This window comes from Erpetoichthys calabaricus, chromosome 2, assembly GCF_900747795.2.
Source record: "Erpetoichthys calabaricus chromosome 2, fErpCal1.3, whole genome shotgun sequence".
Classification (NCBI taxonomy): domain Eukaryota; kingdom Metazoa; phylum Chordata; class Cladistia; order Polypteriformes; family Polypteridae; genus Erpetoichthys; species Erpetoichthys calabaricus.
In genome coordinates this window covers 169,434,855-169,456,173 of record NC_041395.2, presented here as the reverse complement: position 1 = coordinate 169,456,173, position 21,319 = coordinate 169,434,855, and the positions used below count along the sequence as shown (strand labels likewise).

Genomic DNA, 21,319 nt, shown 5'->3' with positions numbered 1-21,319 from the left:
GCGGCAACAGTCCCGCCTCCTCAAAAACCCAAACAGTCACTCGGAATGACGAAAGGTCTGTTCTAGCCCTTAACCTTTTTCTTTTGCCACTCTGACAGAACGGTTCACAGCACAGTCTGTCAGAGAAAGCTAGCCTTCCGAAAAGATCGAAGGTCCACGTTGGTAGCAGACTTCCCCGAGGCAGGGCAAACCCGCAAAACGTAAAGACTTTACGCCTTGCTCCATACTTTACCAATCAGCCAACCTTCATCAAAGTCCACTTTGCGATGTAAAATCCTGCTTAAGAGCGGCAACGTGCTTAGAGTAACGTTCCAGAGAACAGTTAGTGAACCATCGAAATCGCAACATTTAATTCTTCAGGTAACCCGAATTACGTTAGGAAAATCAGTCCCTGTCGAGCTGCTAAATAATGAGGATTGGCTTAAATCATGTCCATAAAAGAGCGTTCGAATTATAATCAGGCTTAACATCCTCTGCGGGTTTTCCACCCACTCGTCTAAAAACTGTGGACACTCCTCTCACACTGTAAACGCAGGATTTGGATGTTTTATACGGGAACCCAGCAGGGGTCAGCAAATGTCTTCTTCCATGAACAGAATGAATTGACAAGGGAGAGTTGCTCCCTCCAAATTACGACAACAGAGATCCTCATTAAAATTAGTCCTCAAGCCATTGTTTTGATTAAAGGAATGTGTGATTGCCTATATATTTGAAATTCGTCCATCAAACCCTATTTGAAGACCTCTCCACATTTTTATGGATTTGATCAAGACTCAGAAAATAATTATACTGGCATGATCGTCGGAAGGTACCTGGTAATTACATCTGCTCCTCTTTGTCATTGCCAGGGTCCTTAGTCAGGCTTGGCAGAGTGGTTTCCACACCGAGCACTGATACGGGATTCGCTTTTTTTCTTTGAGTACAGTCAGACAAACTGAGTTTATGCCACACGAGGTTAAGGAGGAGTCGAACCTCCCAAATTAATTTTAGACCTTTTCAGAGTTGACGTCATCACAGGATAACCTCACCTGGCTGAGGTTCACTAGCTGGCAGGAAGGTCACCTAACTTGCCAAAAACTAAGAGTGTGCCATGATTAGCCGCCCCGACTCCTCAACGGCAATCGTTTCAAATCCAAACAAATCCTCCCAGTGAATCTATCACACTTTTCAGTGCGACGGGAGCTATACTCGGGATGGTTAGGTGTCACTTCAGGAAGCAGAATCGGTTTAGGATTTCACGATGTAAACATCCAAAACATGGGAACAAAGTGAAGGAAGCGAGATGTTCCCCCTGAAGAGGGAGTCGCTCCTTCTGGAATCCCGCGCAAGAACAGAAGATGAGACCCCACCAGTTTTTGATGGAGCGAGAAGAATGAGCGCAAGTTTCATGGTGTGGCAGAGACAAAGATTGATTGAACTCCACCATTTTACCACCAGAATGGCCGAGTGGTTAAGGCGTTGGACTTAAGATCCAATGGGCAAATGCCCGCGTGGGTTCGATCCCCACTTCTGGTAGCTTGTTGTTCAAGATTACTTCTTCTGTACACTCTCGACTTTGTGAAACACTTTCACCTTCTGATGGTTAAGTGTGGCAGTTTCACAACTTGGATCTTTAGCTCAACTGAAAATACATTAAAGGGATAAATGTATTTCAGGTCAGTGTTCTTACTGCCATTCCACTGTGCACTGTAGCACACCAGCCAGCCAAACCACACAAGAACATCTGCAATCTCTATTAACATAACAATGCAAAAGCAGAGAAGGAAAGAATCAAAATTAAGCCAACTGTTAACCCTCAATTAACATGCTCGTCCCTATCAGAGAAGTGGGTGGACCCAAGCGGGCTTGTGGTGGTTTGGCCTTGTAGCTCAGAGGCAGAGCATTGGTCTCGTAAACCAGGGGTCGTGAGTTCAAACCTCACCAAGGCCTTGTTCCTGTCTAGGTTCAAGTCTTTTGGCACATCAGGATATTTTTAAGCTATTGAACCCAGACATTCATTTCAGAGGTTGAAGGGAAAATGTTTGCTGGTATCACGGAATCCCTCAGACAGGATAGAATTTCTAGGTGCATGGAATTATGGAGGTATTTGTTCACAATGATCATCAATACATTTGTTAAACACATTCTCTAATGAACGTGTACCTTGAGGTTAGGAAAGCTTTTCCTTCTAACAAGGAATGACCGAATAAGTATTTGAAGGGAAAGGACTTGACAGGGTGCTAAAGTAAAATTCTCACATTCGTCACGATTTCAGGCCAGCTTTCACGTTGTCCGGAAAAGAGATAAAAAGGAAAATAAAGGTTGTAAATTAAATAGAATTTGGTTACTTTCTTTTCATTTCACTGGATAAAATGCTTGCACTTTGAGACACGTGAAAGTGCATTGATAAGTTAAAGAAAGTGTCGAAAACGGACTAAGAAATCGTACTTCGGGCAGTTCAACAGAAGTCAAAAGCCGTTCATAACATTACTCCTTTCGGCCCCTTACTAAATCTTGTCTCAATCTGACGTTTGTAAAAGTAGACACCTGTCCCATGTAGAAACGCGCAAAAAAATAATAGAAAAAAAAAGAAAAGGATGCACCGGATGCATCTCCAATGCTGAGGGCAAAAGGCGACAGTGCTTCAAGGGAAACGTTGCCTTGGCCATAGAGTTGTTCTTTCATTGAAGCTGGCAGAAACTTGGCAAGTGCACAAGCGGCAACAGTCCCGCCTCCTCAAAAACCCAAACAGTCACTCGGAATGATGAAAGGTCTGTTCTAGCCCTTAACCTTTTTCTTTTTGCCACTCTGACAGAACGGTTCACAGCACAGTCTGTCAGAGAAAGCTAGCCTTCCGAAAAGATCGAAGGTCCACGTTGGTAGCCGACTTCCCCGAGGCAGGGCAAACCCGCAAAACGTAAAGACTTTATGCCTTGCTCCATACTTTACCAATCAGCCAACCTTCATCAAAGTCCACTTTGCGATGTAAAATCCTGCTTAAGAGCGGCAACGTGCTTAGAGTAACGTTCCAGAGAACAGTTAGTGAACCATCGAAATCGCAACATTTAATTCTTCAGGTAACCCGAATTACTTTAGCAAAATCAGTCCCTGTCGGGCTGCTAAATAATGAGGATTGGCTTAGGTCATGTCCATAAAAGAGCGTTCGAATTATAATCAGGCTTAACATCCGCTGCGGGTTTTCCACCCACTCGTCTAAAAACTGTGGACACTCCTCTCACACTGTAAACGCAGGATTTGGATGTTTTATGCGGGAACCCAGCAGGGGTCAGAAAATGTCTTCTTCCATGAACAGAATGAATTGACAAGGGAGAGTTGCTCCCTCCAAATTACGACAACAGAGATCCTCATTAAAATTAGTCCTCAAGCCATTGTTTTGATTAAAGGAATGTGTGATTGCCTATATATTTGAAATTCGTCCATCAAACCCTATTTGAAGACCTCTCCACATTTTTATGGATATGATCAAGACTCAGAAAATAATTATACTGGCATGATCGTCGGAAGGTACCTGGTAATTACATCTGCTCCTCTTTGTCATTGCCAGGGTCCTTAGTCAGGCTTGGCAGAGTGGTTTCCACACCGAGCACTGATACGGGATTCGCTTTTTTTCTTTGAGTACAGTCAGACAAACTGAGTTTATGCCACACGAGGTTAAGGAGGAGTCGAACCTCCCAAATTAATTTTAGACCTTTTCAGAGTTGACGTCATCACAGAATAACCTCACCTGTCTGAGGTTCACTAGCTGGCAGGAAGGTCACCTAACTTGCGAAAAACTAAGAGTGTGCCATGATTAGCCGCCCCGACTCCTCAACGGCAATCGTTTCAAATCCAAACAAATCCTCCCAGTGAATCTATCACACTTTTCAGTGCGACGGGAGCTATACTCGGGATGGTTAGGTGTCACTTCAGGAAGCAGAATCGGTTTAGGATTTCACGATGTAAACATCCAAAACATGGGAACAAAGTGAAGGAAGCGAGATGTTCCCCCTGAAGAGAGAGTCGCTCCTTCTGGAATCCCGCGCAAGAACAGAAGATGAGACTCCACCAGTTTTTGATGGAGCGAGAAGAATGAGCGCAAGTTTCATGGTGTGGCAGAGACAAAGATTGATTGAACTCCACCGTTTTACCACCAGAATGGCCGAGTGGTTAAGGTGTTGGACTTAAGATCCAATGGGCAAATGCCCGTGTGGGTTCGATCCCCACTTCTGGTAGCTTGTTGTTCAAGATTACTTCTTCTGTACCCTCTCGACTTTGTGAAACACTTTCACCTTCTGATGGTTAAGTGTGGCAGTTTCACAACTTGGATCTTTAGCTCAACTGAAAATACATTAAAGGGATAAATGTATTTCAGGTCAGTGTTCTTACTGCCATTCCACTGTGCACTGTAGCAAACCAGCCAGCCAAACCACACAGGAACATCTGCAATCTCTATTAACATAACAATGCAAAAGCAGAGAAGGAAAGAATCAAAATTAAGCCAACTGTTAACCCTCAATTAACATGCTCGTCCCTATCAGAGAAGTGGGTGGACCCAAGCGGGCTTGTGGTGGTTTGGCCTTGTACCTCAGAGGCGGAGCATTGGTCTCGTAAACCAGGGGTCGTGAGTTCAAACCTCACCAAGGCCTTGTTCCTGTCTAGGTTCAAGTCTTTTGACACATCAGGATATTTTTAAGCTATTGAACCCAGACATTCATTTCAGAGGTTGAAGGGAAAATCTTTGCTGGTATCACGGAATCCCTCAGACAGGATAGAATTTCTAGGTGCATGGAATTATGGAGGTACTTTGTTCGCAATGATCATCAATACATTTGTTAAACACAATCTCTAATGAACCTGTATCTTGAGGTTAGGAAAGCCTTTGCTTCTAACAAGGAATGACCGAATAAGTATTTGAAGGGAAAGGACTTGACAGGGTGCTAAAGTAAAATTCCCACAGTCGTCACGATCTCAGGCCAGCTGTCATATTGTCCGGAAAAAAGATAAAAAGGAAAATAAAGGTTGTAAATTAAATAGAATTTGGTTACTTTCTTTTCATTTCACTGGATAAAATGCTTGCACTTTGAGACACGTGAAAGTGCATTGATAAGTTAAAGAAAGTGTCGAAAACGGACTAAGAAATCGTACTTCGGGCAGTTCAACAAAAGTCAAAAGCCGTTCGTAACATTACTCCTTTCGGCCCCTTACTAAATCTTGTCTCAATCTGACGTTTGTAAAAGTAGACACCTGTCCCATGTAGATACGCGCAATAAAATAATAGAAAAAAAAAGAAAAGGATGCACCGGATGCATCTCCAATGCTGAGGGCAAAAGGCGACAGTGCTTCAAGGGAAACGTTGCCTTGGCCATAGAGTTGTTCTTTCATTGAAGCTGGCAGAAACTTGGCAAGTGCACAAGCGGCAACAGTCCCGCCTCCTCAAAAACCCAAACAGTCACTTGGAATGACGAAAGGTCTGTTCTAGCCCTTAACCTTTTTCTTTTTGCCACTCTGACAGAACAGTTCACAGCACAGTCTGTCAGAGAAAGCTAGCCTTCCGACAAGATCGAAGGTCCACGTTGGTAGCAGACTTCCCCGAGGCAGGGCAAACCCGCAAAACGTAAAGACTTTACACCTTGCTCCATACTTTACCAATCAGCCAACCTTCATCAAAGACCACTTTGCGATGTAAAATCCTGCTTAAGAGCGGCAACGTGCTTAGAGTAACGTTCCAGAGAACAGTTAGTGAACCATCGAAATCGCAACATTTAATTCTTCAGGTAACCCGAATTACTTTAGCAAAATCAGTCCCTGTCGAGCTGCTAAATAATGAGGATTGGCTTAGGTCGTGTCCATAAAAGAGCGTTCGAATTATAATCAGGCTTAACATCCTCTGCGGGTTTTCCACCCACTTGTCTAAAAACTGTGGACACTCCTCTCACACTGTAAACGCAGGATTTGGATGTTTTATACGGGAACCCAGCAGGGGTCAGGAAATGTCTTCTTCCATGAACAGAATGAATTGACAAGGGAGAGTTGCTCCCTCCAAATTACGACAACAGAGATCCTCATTAAAATTAGTCCTCAAGCCATTGTTTTGATTAAAGGAATGTGTGATTGCCTATATATTTGAAATTCGTCCATCAAACCCTATTTGAAGACCTCTCCACATTTTTATGGATATGATCAAGACTCAGAAAATAATTATACTGGCATGATCGTCGGAAGGTACCTGGTAATTACATCTGCTCCTCTTTGTCATTGCCAGGGTCCTTAGTCAGGCTTGGCAGAGTGGTTTCCACACCGAGCACTGATACGGGATTCGCTTTTTTTCTTTGAGTACAGTCAGACAAACTGAGTTCATGCCACACGAGGTTAAGGAGGAGTCGAACCTCCCAAATTAATTTTAGACCTTTTCAGAGTTGACGTCATCACAGGATAACCTCACCTGTCTGAGGTTCACTAGCTGGCAGGATGGTCACCTAACTTGTCAAAAACTAAGAGTGTGCCATGATTAGCCGCCCCGACTCCTCAACGGCAATCGTTTCAAATCCAAACAAATCCTCCCAGTGAATCTATCACACTTTTCAGTGCGACGGGAGCTATACTCGGGATGGTTAGGTGTCACTTCAGGAAGCAGAATCGGTTTAGGATATCACGATGTAAACATCCAAAACATGGGAACAAAGTGAAGGAAGCGAGATGTTCCCCGTGAAGAGGGAGTCGCTCCTTCTGGAATCCCGCGCAAGAACAGAAGATGAGACCCCACCAGTTTTTGATGGAGCGAGAAGAATGAGCGCAAGTTTCATGGTGTGGCAGAGACAAAGATTGATTGAACTCCACCGTTTTACCACCAGAATGGCCGAGTGGTTAAGGCGTTGGACTTAAGATCCAAATGGGCAAATGCCCGCGTGGGTTCGATCCCCACTTCTGGTAGCTTGTTGTTCAAGATTACTTCTTCTGTACACTCTCGACTTTGTGAAACACTTTCACCTTCTGATGGTTAGGTGTGGCAGTTTCACAACTTGGATCTTTAGCTCAACTGAAAATACATTAAAGGGATAAATGTATTTCAGGTCAGTGTTCTTACTGCCATTCCACTGTGCACTGTAGCACACCAGCCAGCCAAACCACACAGGAACATCTGCAATCTCTATTAACATAACAATGCAAAAGCAGAGAAGGAAAGAATCAAAATTAAGCCAACTGTTAACCCTCAATTAACATGCTCGTCCCTATCAGAGAAGTGGGTGGACCCAAGCAGTATTGTGGTGGTTTGGCCTTGTAGCTCAGAGGCAGAGCATTGGTCTCGTAAACCAGGGGTCGTGAGTTCAAACCTCACCAAGGCCTTGTTCCTGTCTAGGTTCAAGTCTTTTGGCACATCAGGATATTTTTAAGCTATTGAACCCAGACATTCATTTCAGAGGTTGAAGGGAAAATGTTTGCTGGTATCACGGAATCCCTCAGACAGGATAGAATTTCTAGGTGCATGGAATTATGGAGGTATTTGTTCACAATGATCATCAATACATTTGTTAAACACATTCTCTAATGAACGTGTACCTTGAGGTTAGGAAAGCTTTTCCTTCTAACAAGGAATGACCGAATAAGTATTTGAAGGGAAAGGACTTGACAGGGTGCTAAAGTAAAATTCTCACATTCGTCACGATTTCAGGCCAGCTTTCACGTTGTCCGGAAAAGAGATAAAAAGGAAAATAAAGGTTGTAAATTAAATAGAACTTGGTTACTTTCTTTTCATTTCACTGGATAAAATGCTTGCACTTTGAGACACGTGAAAGTGCATTGATAAGTTAAAGAAAGTGTCGAAAACGGACTAAGAAATCGTACTTCGGGCAGTTCAACAGAAGTCAAAAGCCGTTCGTAACATTACTCCTTTCGGCGCCTTACTAAATCTTGTCTCAATCTGACGTTTGTAAAAGTAGACACCTGTCCCATGTAGAAACGCGCAAAAAAATAATAGAAAAAAAAAGAAAAGGATGCACCGGATGCATCTCCAATGCTGAGGGCAAAAGGCGACAGTGCTTCAAGGGAAACGTTGCCTTGGCCATTGAGTTGTTCTTTCATTGAAGCTGGCAGAAACTTGGCAAGTGCACAAGCGGCAACAGTCGCGCCTCCTCAAAAACCCAAACAGTCACTCGGAATGACGAAAGGTCTGTTCTAGCCCTTAACCTTTTTCTTTTTGCCACTCTGACAGAACGGTTCACAGCACAGTCTGTCAGAGAAAGCTAGCCTTCCGAAAAGATCGAAGGTCCACGTTGGTAGCAGACTTCCCCGAGGCAGGGCAAACCCGCAAAACGTAAAGACTTTACGCCTTGCTCCATACTTTACCAATCAGCCAACCTTCATCAAAGTCCACTTTGCGATGTAAAATCCTGCTTAAGAGCGGCAACGTGCTTAGAGTAACGTTCCAGAGAACAGTTAGTGAACCATCGAAATCGCAACATTTAATTCTTCAGGTAACCCGAATTACTTTAGCAAAATCAGTCCCTGTCGGGCTGCTAAATAATGAGGATTGGCTTAGGTCATGTCCATAAAAGAGCGTTCGAATTATAATCAGGCTTAACATCCTCTGCGGGTTTTCCACCCACTCGTCTAAAAACTGTGGACACTCCTCTCACACTGTAAACGCAGGATTTGGATGTTTTATACGGGAACCCAGCAGGGGTCAGCAAATGTCTTCTTCCATGAACAGAATGAATTGACAAGGGAGAGTTGCTCCCTCCAAATGACGACAACAGAGATCCTCATTAAAATTAGTCCTCAAGCCATTGTTTTGATTAAAGGAATGTGTGATTGCCTATATATTTGAAATTCGTCCATCAAACCCTATTTGAAGACCTCTCCACATTTTTATGGATATGATCAAGACTCAGAAAATAATTATACTGGCATGATCGTCGGAAGGTACCTGGTAATTACATCTGCTCCTCTTTGTCATTGCCAGGGTCCTTAGTCAGGCTTGGCAGACTGGTTTCCACACCGAGCACTGATACGGGATTCGCTTTTTTTCTTTGAGTACAGTCAGACAAACTGAGTTTATGCCACACGAGGTTAAGGAGGAGTCGAACCTCCCAAATTAATTTTAGACCTTTTCAGAGTTGACGTCATCACAGGATAACCTCACCTGTCTGAGGTTCACTAGCTGGCAGGAAGGTCACCTAACTTGCCAAAAACTAAGAGTGTGCCATGATTAGCCGCCCCGACTCCTCAACGGCAATCGATTCAAATCCAAACAAATCCTCCCAGTGAATCTATCACACTTTTCAGTGCGACGGGAGCTATACTCGGGATGGTTAGGTGTCACTTCAGGAAGCAGAATCGGTTTAGGATTTCACGATGTAAACATCCAAAACATGGGAACAAAGTGAAGGAAGCGAGATGTTCCCCCTGAAGAGGGAGTCGCTCCTTCTGGAATCCCGCACAAGAACAGAAGATGAGACCCCACCAGTTTTTGATGGAGCGAGAAGAATGAGCGCAAGTTTCATGGTGTGGCAGAGACAAAGATTGATTGAACTCCACCATTTTACCACCAGAATGGCCGAGTGGTTAAGGCGTTGGACTTAAGATCCAATGGGCAAATGCCCGCGTGGGTTCGATCCCCACTTCTGGTAGCTTGTTGTTCAAGATTACTTCTTCTGTACACTCTCGACTTTGTGAAACACTTTCAACTTCTAATGGTTAAGTGTGGCAGTTTCACAACTTGGATCTTTAGCTCAACTGAAAATACATTAAAGGGATAAATGTATTTCAGGTCAGTGTTCTTACTGCCATTCCACTGTGCACTGTAGCACACCAGCCAGCCAAACCACACAGGAACATCTGCAATCTCTATTAACATAACAATGCAAAAGCAGAGAAGGAAAGAATCAAAATTAAGCCAACTGTTAACCCTCAATTAACATGCTCGTCCCTATCAGAGAAGTGGGTGGACCCAAGCGGGCTTGTGGTGGTTTGGCCTTGTACCTCAGAGGCGGAGCATTGGTCTCGTAAACCAGGGGTCGTGAGTTCAAACCTCACCAAGGCCTTGTTCCTGTCTAGGTTCAAGTCTTTTGGCACAACAGGACATTTTTAAGCTATTGAACCCAGACATTCATTTCAGAGGTTGAAGGGAAAATCTTTGCTGGTATCACGGAATCCCTCAGACAGGATAGAATTTCTAGGTGCATGGAATTATGGAGGTACTTTGTTCACAATGATCATCAATACATTTGTTAAACACAATCTCTAATGAACCTGTATCTTGAGGTTAGGAAAGCCTTTGCTTCTAACAAGGAATGACCGAATAAGTATTTGAAGGGAAAGGACTTGACAGGGTGCTAAAGTAAAATTCCCACAGTCGTCACGATCTCAGGCCAGCTTTCATATTGTCCGGAAAAGAGATAAAAAGGAAAATAAAGGTTGTAAATTAAATAGAATTTGGTTACTTTCTTTTCATTTCACTGGATAAAATGCTTGCACTTTGAGACACGTGAAAGTGCATTGATAAGTTAAAGAAAGTGTCGAAAACGGACTAAGAAATCGTACTTCGGGCAGTTCAACAGAAGTCAAAAGCCATTCGTAACATTACTCCTTTCGGCCCCTTACTAAATCTTGTCTCAATCTGACGTTTGTAAAAGTAGACACCTGTCCCATGTAGAAACGCGCAAAAAAATAATAGAAAAAAAAAGAAAAGGATGCACCGGATGCATCTGCAATGCTGAGGGCAAAAGGCGACAGTTCTTCAAGGGAAACGTTGCCTTGGCCATAGAGTTGTTCTTTCATTGAAGCTGGCAGAAACTTGGCAAGTGCACAAGCGGCAACAGTCCCGCCTCCTCAAAAACCCAAACAGTCACTCGGAATGACGAAAGGTCTGTTCTAGCCCTTAACCTTTTTCTTTTTGCCACTCTGACAGAACGGTTCACAGCACAGTCTGTCAGAGAAAGCTAGCCTTCCGAAAAGATCGAAGGTCCACGTTGGTAGCAGATTTCCCCGAGGCAGGGCAAACCCGCAAAACGTAAAGACTTTACGCCTTGCTCCATACTTTACCAATCAGCCAACCTTCATCAAAGTCCACTTTGAGATGTAAAATCCTGCTTAAGAGCGGCAACGTGCTTAGAGTAACGTTCCAGAGAACAGTTAGTGAACCATCGAAATCGCAACATTTAATTCTTCAGGTAACCCGAATTACTTTAGCAAAATCAGTCCCTGTCGGGCTGCTAAATAATGAGGATTGGCTTAGGTCATGTCCATAAAAGAGCGTTCGAATTATAATCAGGCTTAACATCCTCTGCGGGTTTTCCACCCACTCGTCTAAAAACTGTGGACACTCCTCTCACACTGTAAACGCAGGATTTGGATGTTTTATACGGGAACCCAGCAGGGGTCAGCAAATGTCTTCTTCCATGAACAGAATGAATTGACAAGGGAGAGTTGCTCCCTCCAAATTACGACAACAGAGATCCTCATTAAAATTAGTCCTCAAGCCATTGTTTTGATTAAAGGAATGTGTCATTGCCTATATATTTGAAATTCGTCCATCAAACCCTATTTGAAGACCTCTCCACATTTTTATGGATATGATCAAGACTCAGAAAATAATTATACTGGCATGATCGTCGGAAGGTACCTGGTAATTACATCTGCTCCTCTTTGTCATTGCCAGGGTCCTTAGTCAGGCTTGGCAGAGTGGTTTCCACACCGAGCACTGATACGGGATTCGCTTTTTTTCTTTGAGTACAGTCAGACAAACTGAGTTTATGCCACACGAGGTTAAGGAGGAGTCGAACCTCCCAAATTAATTTTAGACCTTTTCAGAGTTGACGTCATCACAGGATAACCTCACCTGTCTGAGGTTCACTAGCTGGCAGGAAGGTCACCTAACTTGCCAAAAACTAAGAGTGTGCCATGATTAGCCGCCCCGACTCCTCAACGGCAATCGTTTCAAATCCAAACAAATCCTCCCAGTGAATCTATCACACTTTTCAGTGCGACGGGAGCTATACTCGGGATGGTTAGGTGTCACTTCAGGAAGCAGAATCGGTTTAGGATTTCACGATGTAAACATCCAAAACATGGGAACAAAGTGAAGGAAGCGAGATGTTCCCCCTGAAGAGGGACTCGCTCCTTCTGGAATCCCGCGCAAGAACAGAAGATGAGACCCCACCAGTTTTTGATGGAGCGAGAAGAATGAGCGCAAGTTTCATGGTGTGGCAGAGACAAAGATTGATTGAACTCCACCATTTTACCACCAGAATGGCCGAGTGGTTAAGGCGTTGGACTTAAGATCCAATGGGCAAATGCCCGCGTGGGTTCGATCCCCACTTCTGGTAGCTTGTTGTTCAAGATTACTTCTTCTGTACACTCTCGACTTTGTGAAACACTTTCACCTTCTGATGGTTAAGTGTGGCAGTTTCACAACTTGGATCTTTAGCTCAAATGAAAATACATTAAAGGGATAAATGTATTTCAGGTCAGTGTTCTTGCTGCCATTCCACTGTGCACTGTAGCACACCAGCCAGCCAAACCACACAGGAACATCTGCAATCTCTATTAACATAACAATGCAAAAGCAGAGAAGGAAAGAATCAAAATTAAGCCAACTGTTAACCCTCAATTAACATGCTCGTCCCTATCAGAGAAGTGGGTGGACCCAAGCAGTATTGTGGTGGTTTGGCCTTGTAGCTCAGAGGCAGAGCATTGGTCTCGTAAACCAGGGGTCGTGAGTTCAAACCTCACCAAGGCCTTGTTCCTGTCTAGGTTCAAGTCTTTTGACACATCAGGATATTTTTAAGCTATTGAACCCAGACATTCATTTCAGAGGTTGAAGGGAAAATCTTTGCTGGTATCACGGAATCCGTCAGACAGGATAGAATTTCTAGGTGCATGGAATTATGGAGGTACTTTGTTCACAATGATCATCAATACATTTGTTAAACACAATCTCTAATGAACCTGTATCTTGAGGTTAGGAAAGCCTTTGCTTCTAACAAGGAATGACCGAATAAGTATTTGAAGGGAAAGGACTTGACAGGGTGCTAAAGTAAAATTCCCACAGTCGTCACGATCTCAGGCCAGCTTTCACATTGTCCGGAAAAGAGATAAAAAGGAAAATAAAGGTTGTAAATTAAATAGAATTTGGTTACTTTCTTTTCATTTCACTGGATAAAATGCTTGCACTTTGAGACACATGGAAGTGCATTGATAAGTTAAAGAAAGTGTCGAAAACGGACTAATTAATCGTACTTCGGGCAGTTCAACAGAAGTCAAAAGCCGTTCGTAACATTACTCCTTTCGGCCCCTTACTAAATCTTGTCTCAATCTGACGTTTGTAAAAGTAGACACCTGTCCCATGTAGATACGCGCAAAAAAATAATAGAAAAAAAAAGAAAAGGATGCACCGGATGCATCTCCAATGCTGAGGGCAAAAGGCGACAGTGCTTCAAGGGAAACATTGCCTTGGCCATAGAGTTGTTCTTTCATTGAAGCTGGCAGAAACTTGGCAAGTGCACAAGCGGCAACAGTCCCTCCTCCTCAAAAACCCAAACAGTCACTCGGAGTGATGAAAGGTCTGTTCTAGCCCTTAACCTTTTTCTTTTTGCCACTCTGACAGAACGGTTCACAGCACAGTCTGTCAGAGAAAGTTAGCCTTCCGAAAAGATCGAAGGTCCACGTTGGCAGCAGACTTCCCCGAGGCAGGGCAAACCCGCAAAACGTAACGACTTTACGCCTTGCTCCATACTTTACCAATCAGCCAACCTTCATCAAAGTCCACTTTGCGATGTAAAATCCTGCTTAAGAGTGGCAACGTGCTTAGAGTAACGTTCCAGATAACAGTTAGTGAACCATAGAAATCGCAACATTTAATTCTTCAGGTAAACCGAATTACTTTAGCAAAATCAGTCCCTGTCGAGCTGCTAAATAATGAGGATTGGCTTAGGTCATGTCCATAAAAGAGCATTCGATTTGTTATCAGGCTTAACATCCTCTGTGGGTTTTCCACACACTCGTCTAAAAACTGTGGACACTCCTCTCACACTCTAAACGCAAGATTTGGATGTTTTATACGGGAACCCAGCAGGGGTCAGCAAACGTCTTCTTCCATGAACTGAATGAATTGACAAGGGAGAGTTGCTCCCTCCAAATTGCGACAACAGAGATCCTCATTAAAATTAGTCCTCAAGCCATTGTTTTGTTTAAAGGAATGTGTGATTGAGTATATATGTGAAATTCGTCCATCAAACCCTATTTGAAGATCTCTCCACAATTTTATGGATATGATCAAGACTCAGAAAATAATTATACTGGCATGATCGTCGGAAGGTACCTGGTAATTACATCTGCTCCTCTTTGCTATTGCCAGGGTCCTTAGTCAGGCTTGGCAGAGTGGTTTGCACACCGAACACTGATACAGGATTCGCATTTTTCTCTGAGTACAGTCAGACAAACTGAATTTATGCCAAACGAAGTTAAGGAGGAGTCGAACCTCCCACATTAATGTTGGACCTTTTCAGAGTTGACGTTGTCACACGATAACCTCACCTGGCTGAGTTTCACTTGCTGGCAGGAAGGTCACCTAATTTGCCAAAAACTAAGAGTGTGCCATGATTAGCCGTCCCGACTCCTCAATGGCAATCGTTTCAAATCCAAACAAATCCTCCCAGTGAATCTATCACACTTTTCAGTGCGACAGGAGCTATAGTCGGGATGGTTAGGTGTCACTTCAGGAAGCAGAATCGGTTTAGGATTTCACAATGTAAACATCCAAAACATGGGAACAAAGTGACGGAAGTGAGATGTTCCCCCTGAAGAGGAAGCCGCTCCTTCTGGAATCCCGCGCAAGAACAGAAGAGGAGACTCCACCAGTTTTTGATGGAGCGAGAAGAATGAGCGCAAGTTTCATGGTGTGGCAGAGACAAAGATTGATTGAACCCCCCCTTTTTACCACCAGAATGGCCGAGTGGTTAAGGCGTTGGACTTAAGATCCAATGGGTGAATGCCCACGTGGGTTCGATCCCCACTTCTGGTAGCTTGTTGTTCAAGATTACTTCTGTACACTCTTTTCTTTGTGAAACACTCTTTCCTTCTGAAGGTTAAGTGTGGCATTTTCACAATGTGGATCTTCAGCTCAACTGAAATTACATTAAAGTGATAAATGTATTTCAGATTAGTATTCTTGCTTTGTGGAAGCTGAAGTCGGACAAAAAACAGGAGACAAAAACACTGATTTAAAATAAAAAGCAATTTCTTTATTTTTGGTGAATCAAAGAGACTGAACACCACCCCCACCCCACTGCTCAGTGCCACTGACTGGTCAGAACAGACACCCTGTATCGTAACGTGGAGCCTCCCTCTATATACCTTCTTCGTGTATTTACCAAAAAAAATATACATGGCAGTTCATTTTGAGGTTATACATAAATTATAATAGCTAATGACTCGCTGAATTGGAATCTGTATATTGCTTCTTTCAGATAAAGAGGTTATCAGGGCACTCACAGTTTTAAGAAATATGCTCAAACAGTTTTTAAGCAAGATTTCAGAAACTGTCATGACTGATCTATAATATCACAGGGTGTTCTGTTGGTATCAAGAGGTCAGCATTTTCTCATAAAAGAATGCAAGTTAATCCCTTATTCTGTGCACAAGCCTAATTCTTTTTCTACCTAAATGAAGAACAAATACAGTTAATAATATTTTTTCTTTCTCAATTCCCCCCTTTGCACATAAAATTTGCACATTAAATTATCAGACCCAGTCATCGGGAGCAGTATCATCGCCTTGGCGCTGTGACTTGAATATTGATTTTCCCAAGAGGATCTCTTCCAGAAGCTTGTGCCTCTAATATGTAAACACCCTCATCATAGATTGATGGATCTTTTAAACTGATGATTAACAGGTTACAATTACCATGTGAGTACGTTCCGCTAGTATGTCCCTTAATGATAGAGAACCTTGTCTTGAGATCATATTGCTGAGCCTTCCAGGGCCGATAACCCCAGTCATAGGTAGCTGTATTTGCAAATACCCACTGCCGTTCTTTGCAATTAGTTCCATAATGAGTGGAGACGGCAGTCACACACAAATATTTTTCGGGCCTAGTCCATTATTCATGTCTTCCGGTTCCACAAGGAGCGACGGTAGAAAAGTCAATCTGGAGTGAGGTGATCTTCCCTACTTGGAAAGTTAGTGTGGGAAGGTCCCCATAAGTGTGTTGTCCCAGGGACAGAAAAAGTTATTAATAACAGTATTAAGAATGCCATTTTTTGCAATCTGAGATGTGGATCCAGGCAGGAAGTCCTTCGACTTTAACGGCGTGAGGTGTAGTTAGAAGCACCTGGAATGGTCCCCTCCAGCGAGGTTGATGCCAATGTTTCCTTCGGATGTCTCTGACCAGTATCCAGGTTCCAAGGGGGATCTGGAACTCCGTTGGTGGGGGACCGATCCACCAAACCTGGTTAACCTGTTCGTGGACTTCCTTCAGGGAGGCTTGGAGACCTGTAAGACTGAGTTCCTTTGCCTATATTGTACCTTTGACATAGGGCATACTGTTGGCAGAATTGTTCAGCATATGTAGAGAACCCTGTGGTTTCCCAATGTCACTCAACATCCTGAGTCATAGCGTCTTTTCCTGCATGATCCAGGCCGTGTGCAATTTTTGCTATTCCTGGAAAAGAAGCCTTTGGGAGGAAAGGTTTGTTAGTTTGCGTATGGGTCCAGACCCCATCAGAGAGGGATCCTTCTCGGGACCACTTAATCCTTCCTTGATCAGTGGCGATGCTCTGTAAAGAAGCAATTTGATTATCAGGGTCTTTGTCATCCTTCTTTTGGAATAAAGAGACTAGTGTGTTATTATAGGAGGCCTGTTTAGCAAAGTGATCAGCCAGTTTGTTTCCTTGGCCGACTGAGTCTTGTTTCCCAGTATGGGCTTGGCATTTAACTATTGCCAGTTTCAATGGTTTTGTTATAGCTCCGAGAAGGGATTCCACTAATTTTTGATTTTGTATGGGCTTACTAGTACTGGTTTTGAATCCCCCTAATTTCCATAATTCCCCATGATCATGGCAGACTCCAAAGGCATACCTGGAATCTATGTAAATGGTTATGACCTTCCTTTCAGACAACTGGCAAGCTTGGGTGAGAGCTATTAGCTCAGCTGCTTGTGCGCTTAAACTGGAAGAGATTCAATTTGCTTCAAATAAGTGGTCTCCTTTGACCACTGCATAACTGGTGGAGAGTGTTCCGTCATCTAATCGCAAGGAACAGCTGTCCACATAAAGTACTTCCCCTGTTTCTAGTGGAGTTTCCTGGAGGTCCGGCCTGGGTTTCAGGACCTTTGTTATCTCATCATGGAAGTTGTGTGTTTCCTCCTCTTCTTCAGTGGGAAGTAGCGTAGCCGGATTCAGAGTTAAGCATCTTTCAATAGTGACACTTGACAGGGTACATAGTACATTTTAATAGTGTATTGCCTTTGCAGTAGTGAGGTGTGAGGTTTTGGCCTAGACTAAGATGGAGTGAACAGCATGAGGCACTTTCACTGTCAGGGGACTCATAAGTCACCTGGAATGGTCCTCTCCACCTGGGCTGGTGCCAGTGTTTTCACCGTGTATCTCTAATGAGAGCCCAAGTCTCAATTGGTATAGACATTTATGTGTCAGGTAATGAGGTAGTTTCCCTCACTTGTTCATGCACTCTATCTGTAAGGCACTACAGTATATGCAGACCTGAAAGAAAAGATGCAAGATCATTGTTGACCATGTGAAGAGTTATTTTACATAGCGGAAAGCACATTAGCATGGGGCGGCCAGTAAAAATCTGTGAGAGTCTTATTTGGCGATGAGTCCTTCCCCACAGACCAACCAGAGCCAAAGGCAATGCATCAGGCCTAGATAGGCCTATTTGTTCAAAGATGTTTGGCAATTTTAAATTTTTAAGGTGGAATATATATGCTCCACCATCCCTCCACTCTGTGGATGGTACTTGCCGTAGTGGCGGACATCAATCTACAGCCACTGAGACAGTTCTTGTAACACAGTATTTACTTGCAATTTCTGAGGCAAACCCTCATGTGGGATGATTTTTTTTTTTTAACTAGTGCTTTGGCCACTGACTTTGCATCTGCGTGCCAGCATGGGAAAGCCTCCGCCCAGCATGAGAAAACGTAGATGATTACTAAGCAATATTTATACCGGGGTTAGTTATCTGTCTGGGATGGACCAAATTTTAGGTCCCACATACTCCAAATCCTCCCCTTCCTGACATGCTAATACCCATTGTCTCACATTATGCCACTGAAAGCAAGCAGATTTAGCAATGGGGAGATGTGGGATAGAACCACCGCAGAAGAAAAGCAGTTGTTGTGACAAAAGAGAGATAGTGCTCCAACCAATTCTGCTGGGATATAACAGTTCATTATGCAAAAAGTCTTTTTTTCTGACAGCAGCAGCTAAAAAGTCCGAGAGCCAAACTTCACCATAATACATTCCAAAAAATCATGCAATACACTGAAAAGATTTTGAATACTGTAATCCAAGAGGAATCCAGGAAAGCAGAGATTTTTTCTGTTTTGAGAAAAACATGAACAATCAAGGCAGCATAAGAGCATGTAATGGTGGTGGTCAGTGCAAGGGTGGTGTGTTGTTCTGTTGTGACCTTCACTCCATTTTTCGTAACTGAGATGCAAAGGCACAGTCGGGCCATCAAATCTGTCTAAACAAGTTCACTGGGCATTAGAGGGCTGATATATTTTGCATTTATTTGTGCTTGTAACTGTTCACTGAACACTGAACTGGCCACTATCAACCCCCTGTCATCCCAGAGTCTCATTCCATTGCGCTTTCACATCATTTCAGCTTGGATTTAGCTTCCTTCTAAGGACCTGAATCCATTTTGCAGCATTTGGCTTATACATGTCATCTAACTGTTTCTCCGCCATCATGAACTGGTTCAGCAATTCCTGTGCCACCTCTTTTAATTCTTGTAGGTCCCAGTTTCTTTCCACCATCAAGGTGGGATGTTTTTAATTTGAGTCAGGCTGTTGTACATTATATTGCGGAATGGGCGCTTGTATTAAAGGTGCTTGAAATTCCATCCTTTCATAGTCATGTTTGACCCTGAGGGGTCAGAATCGGGGCTTATTAGGCATTCCTTTCCCTCTGAGCCGTGTCTTTGTGCCGCAGTACCTGCTTGTACTGATCGTAACTGAGGTCGGTGGTGATCTCTACCCTCTCCCTCTTCTTCATCTCTCTCTGGCTGAAACTGTTCATTTTACAAATCATCGAGACCATCTTCTTCCTCTCCCTCATTAATTCCTCCAGCTGCCCCAAGGGGTGTTGATGGACTATTGTCCTCAAAGGGAGGGGAAACTCATGCTGATGCTAAATCAAGGTATAATCTGTTCTTCTTCTTTTTATTTATATTATTTATATTTACTTATTCTTCCTTCCTTTGTCTGGACTTTTGGGATTGTTCTTGCATTATCAAGAACAACTTTTCTTTTTCTGCTATAAGTTTTATTTGGCTTTGCAGTCCCTCATTGCACTTCTACATTGCTTTCAGGGCTCTATCTTTAATTATCAATTCCAATCTATCAAACATTTCCATTTTATATGGCCCACCAAGATAGGTAGCACAGATGATATGCAAAGAAAATGCTATTGCCGCCCCACTCTTGCCAGCACACAGTGAATGTTGATTTATGCTTTAGAGAGTAGCTGTTGTGGGCTGTTCGTATTTGGCTTCCAAGAGTAATGAACAATGACCTAAGTACTCAGATTTTAATGCTTTCAGAGCCTCCTGTCTGAAATAAGCATGTGTTCTAAAGACTAGCCAGGTTTGCAAAACGAAGAGTGGAAGATTGGACTGGAATTTTTGGCTCACCTGATCCCACTGAATCTTAATCGCTAAAGCAGTGGGTAACTTCCAAGTAACATGCTGCATGCGGTAAAAATATTTCACAACAAAAACTGGATTTAAAATGCATATGTGGAAGTGCTGGAGGATCTGAGAAGTGAGATTGAAATGAGATTCCACAGTGGAATAGAACTCAGATTTTTTTAATATTGTTGAAAATGATTTTCATTATGTTTCTCATTCCATTTATCACTCATTTCCGACCTGTTGAGTGTGCTGCATTGGAAAATGAAATTGTTGAGCTGTAGATAAATGAAATCTTGAAAGCTAAACACAAACCAGATGGTGGGCACTTCTGTCACATGGACTATTCAACTGACAGACACATTCATCAATCTGGACAAAGGTAATTGTCCTTTGTCTCAGAACATATAATTGTGAATCCATACTTTCCGCAAAAAACATACTAAACAAAAAATGTTTGCACAGACTGACTCATGGCCAACTAGAGTGACTAACAAGTATTGACACAGTAGTTTCCAAATACAGAATTACAATTATCATGCAGATGTATTCACAGGTTCACTCCTGCAACCATTAAGGCAGGACCATTTCAATTTCAACTGATGTTTGTTGTCATGACTATGTAATAATGTGTTCTGAAAGATACCTATCAGCCAGACATTGTGTGGTGAACTAAAACAAAAGCTGACACATCTGCAAAATGATGGTAGTGATTTGCAGAGTGTGACTATCCATTTCATTACCCCATTCAAATGTTGCTCCTTTGATAAAACTGCACAGACCAATGTGATAGTGTAATGTAACGCTATAGACCAGGGTTTCTTAAACAATAGGGTGTGACCCAAAATGGGTTGTGGGTTTGTTGGGTAATCAGTTATTGTTGTTTTCAATGGCAATGGGTAGCGAATGGTTTATAAAGTAGGTTGCAGTGGATTGCTGAGGGTTGATTAAACAATTCACATTGCTCTGACGATTGTACTCGATCACCTCTCTCTCTCCAACAATTGTCCATGATTCTCCAAAGGGACCCCATCCCCACCACTCTGACAGCTAGGCTACTATTACCGCCTCCAAAGATCAGAGCTCTGTTGATCATCCATAATTCTCTGACAAATGTTGATTAAGTAAGTCTTGAAGACACTAAAAAGAGCAAGACTGGGTCACAACAAAACAAAGTTTAAGAATCCTTGCTATAGACAGTCAAAGACTGGATAATCAGTTAAAGTTGGGAGGTTGGGTATTTATGATCCTTTTTGGGATTGAATGGCGCTTCCTGGATTTATGTTGGGATGAAAGAATATTAGGTGCATTGTTACAGATGCCAGAATACAAATTGTGTGCTGTTGCTCCCTAACCAAAGGGATGCTGACAAATTAATGGAACACAGGGAGGCTTCACAACCTACATTTGGGATTTTTGAGAAAAACTTAAGGTTACCAGAACATATAATGGCAAAATAAAGAGAAAGCGATGG

General features: G+C 42.9%; 9 non-coding genes across 9 annotated transcripts; all 9 read left to right on the top strand.

Annotated features, from left to right (window-relative positions):
* Positions 1–1,432: 1,432 nt before the first annotated feature.
* trnal-uaa (transfer RNA leucine (anticodon UAA)) lies at positions 1,433–1,515 on the top strand. The gene has a single exon. It is a non-coding gene; the product is annotated as a tRNA-Leu (tRNA).
* A 342-nt stretch (positions 1,516–1,857) lies between these two features.
* Positions 1,858–1,929, top strand: trnat-cgu (transfer RNA threonine (anticodon CGU)). Its single transcript has one exon. It is a non-coding gene; the product is annotated as a tRNA-Thr (tRNA).
* Positions 1,930–4,128: 2,199 nt separating this feature from the next.
* trnal-uaa (transfer RNA leucine (anticodon UAA)) lies at positions 4,129–4,211 on the top strand. Its single transcript has one exon. It is a non-coding gene; the product is annotated as a tRNA-Leu (tRNA).
* Positions 4,212–6,825: 2,614 nt separating this feature from the next.
* trnal-uaa (transfer RNA leucine (anticodon UAA)) lies at positions 6,826–6,909 on the top strand. Its single transcript has one exon. It is a non-coding gene; the product is annotated as a tRNA-Leu (tRNA).
* Positions 6,910–7,251: 342 nt separating this feature from the next.
* trnat-cgu (transfer RNA threonine (anticodon CGU)) lies at positions 7,252–7,323 on the top strand. The gene has a single exon. It is a non-coding gene; the product is annotated as a tRNA-Thr (tRNA).
* Positions 7,324–9,522: 2,199 nt separating this feature from the next.
* On the top strand, positions 9,523–9,605 carry trnal-uaa (transfer RNA leucine (anticodon UAA)). The gene has a single exon. It is a non-coding gene; the product is annotated as a tRNA-Leu (tRNA).
* Positions 9,606–12,219: 2,614 nt separating this feature from the next.
* trnal-uaa (transfer RNA leucine (anticodon UAA)) lies at positions 12,220–12,302 on the top strand. Its single transcript has one exon. It is a non-coding gene; the product is annotated as a tRNA-Leu (tRNA).
* Positions 12,303–12,644: 342 nt separating this feature from the next.
* trnat-cgu (transfer RNA threonine (anticodon CGU)) lies at positions 12,645–12,716 on the top strand. Its single transcript has one exon. It is a non-coding gene; the product is annotated as a tRNA-Thr (tRNA).
* Positions 12,717–14,915: 2,199 nt separating this feature from the next.
* trnal-uaa (transfer RNA leucine (anticodon UAA)) lies at positions 14,916–14,998 on the top strand. The gene has a single exon. It is a non-coding gene; the product is annotated as a tRNA-Leu (tRNA).
* The last annotated feature ends 6,321 nt before the right edge of the window (positions 14,999–21,319 follow it).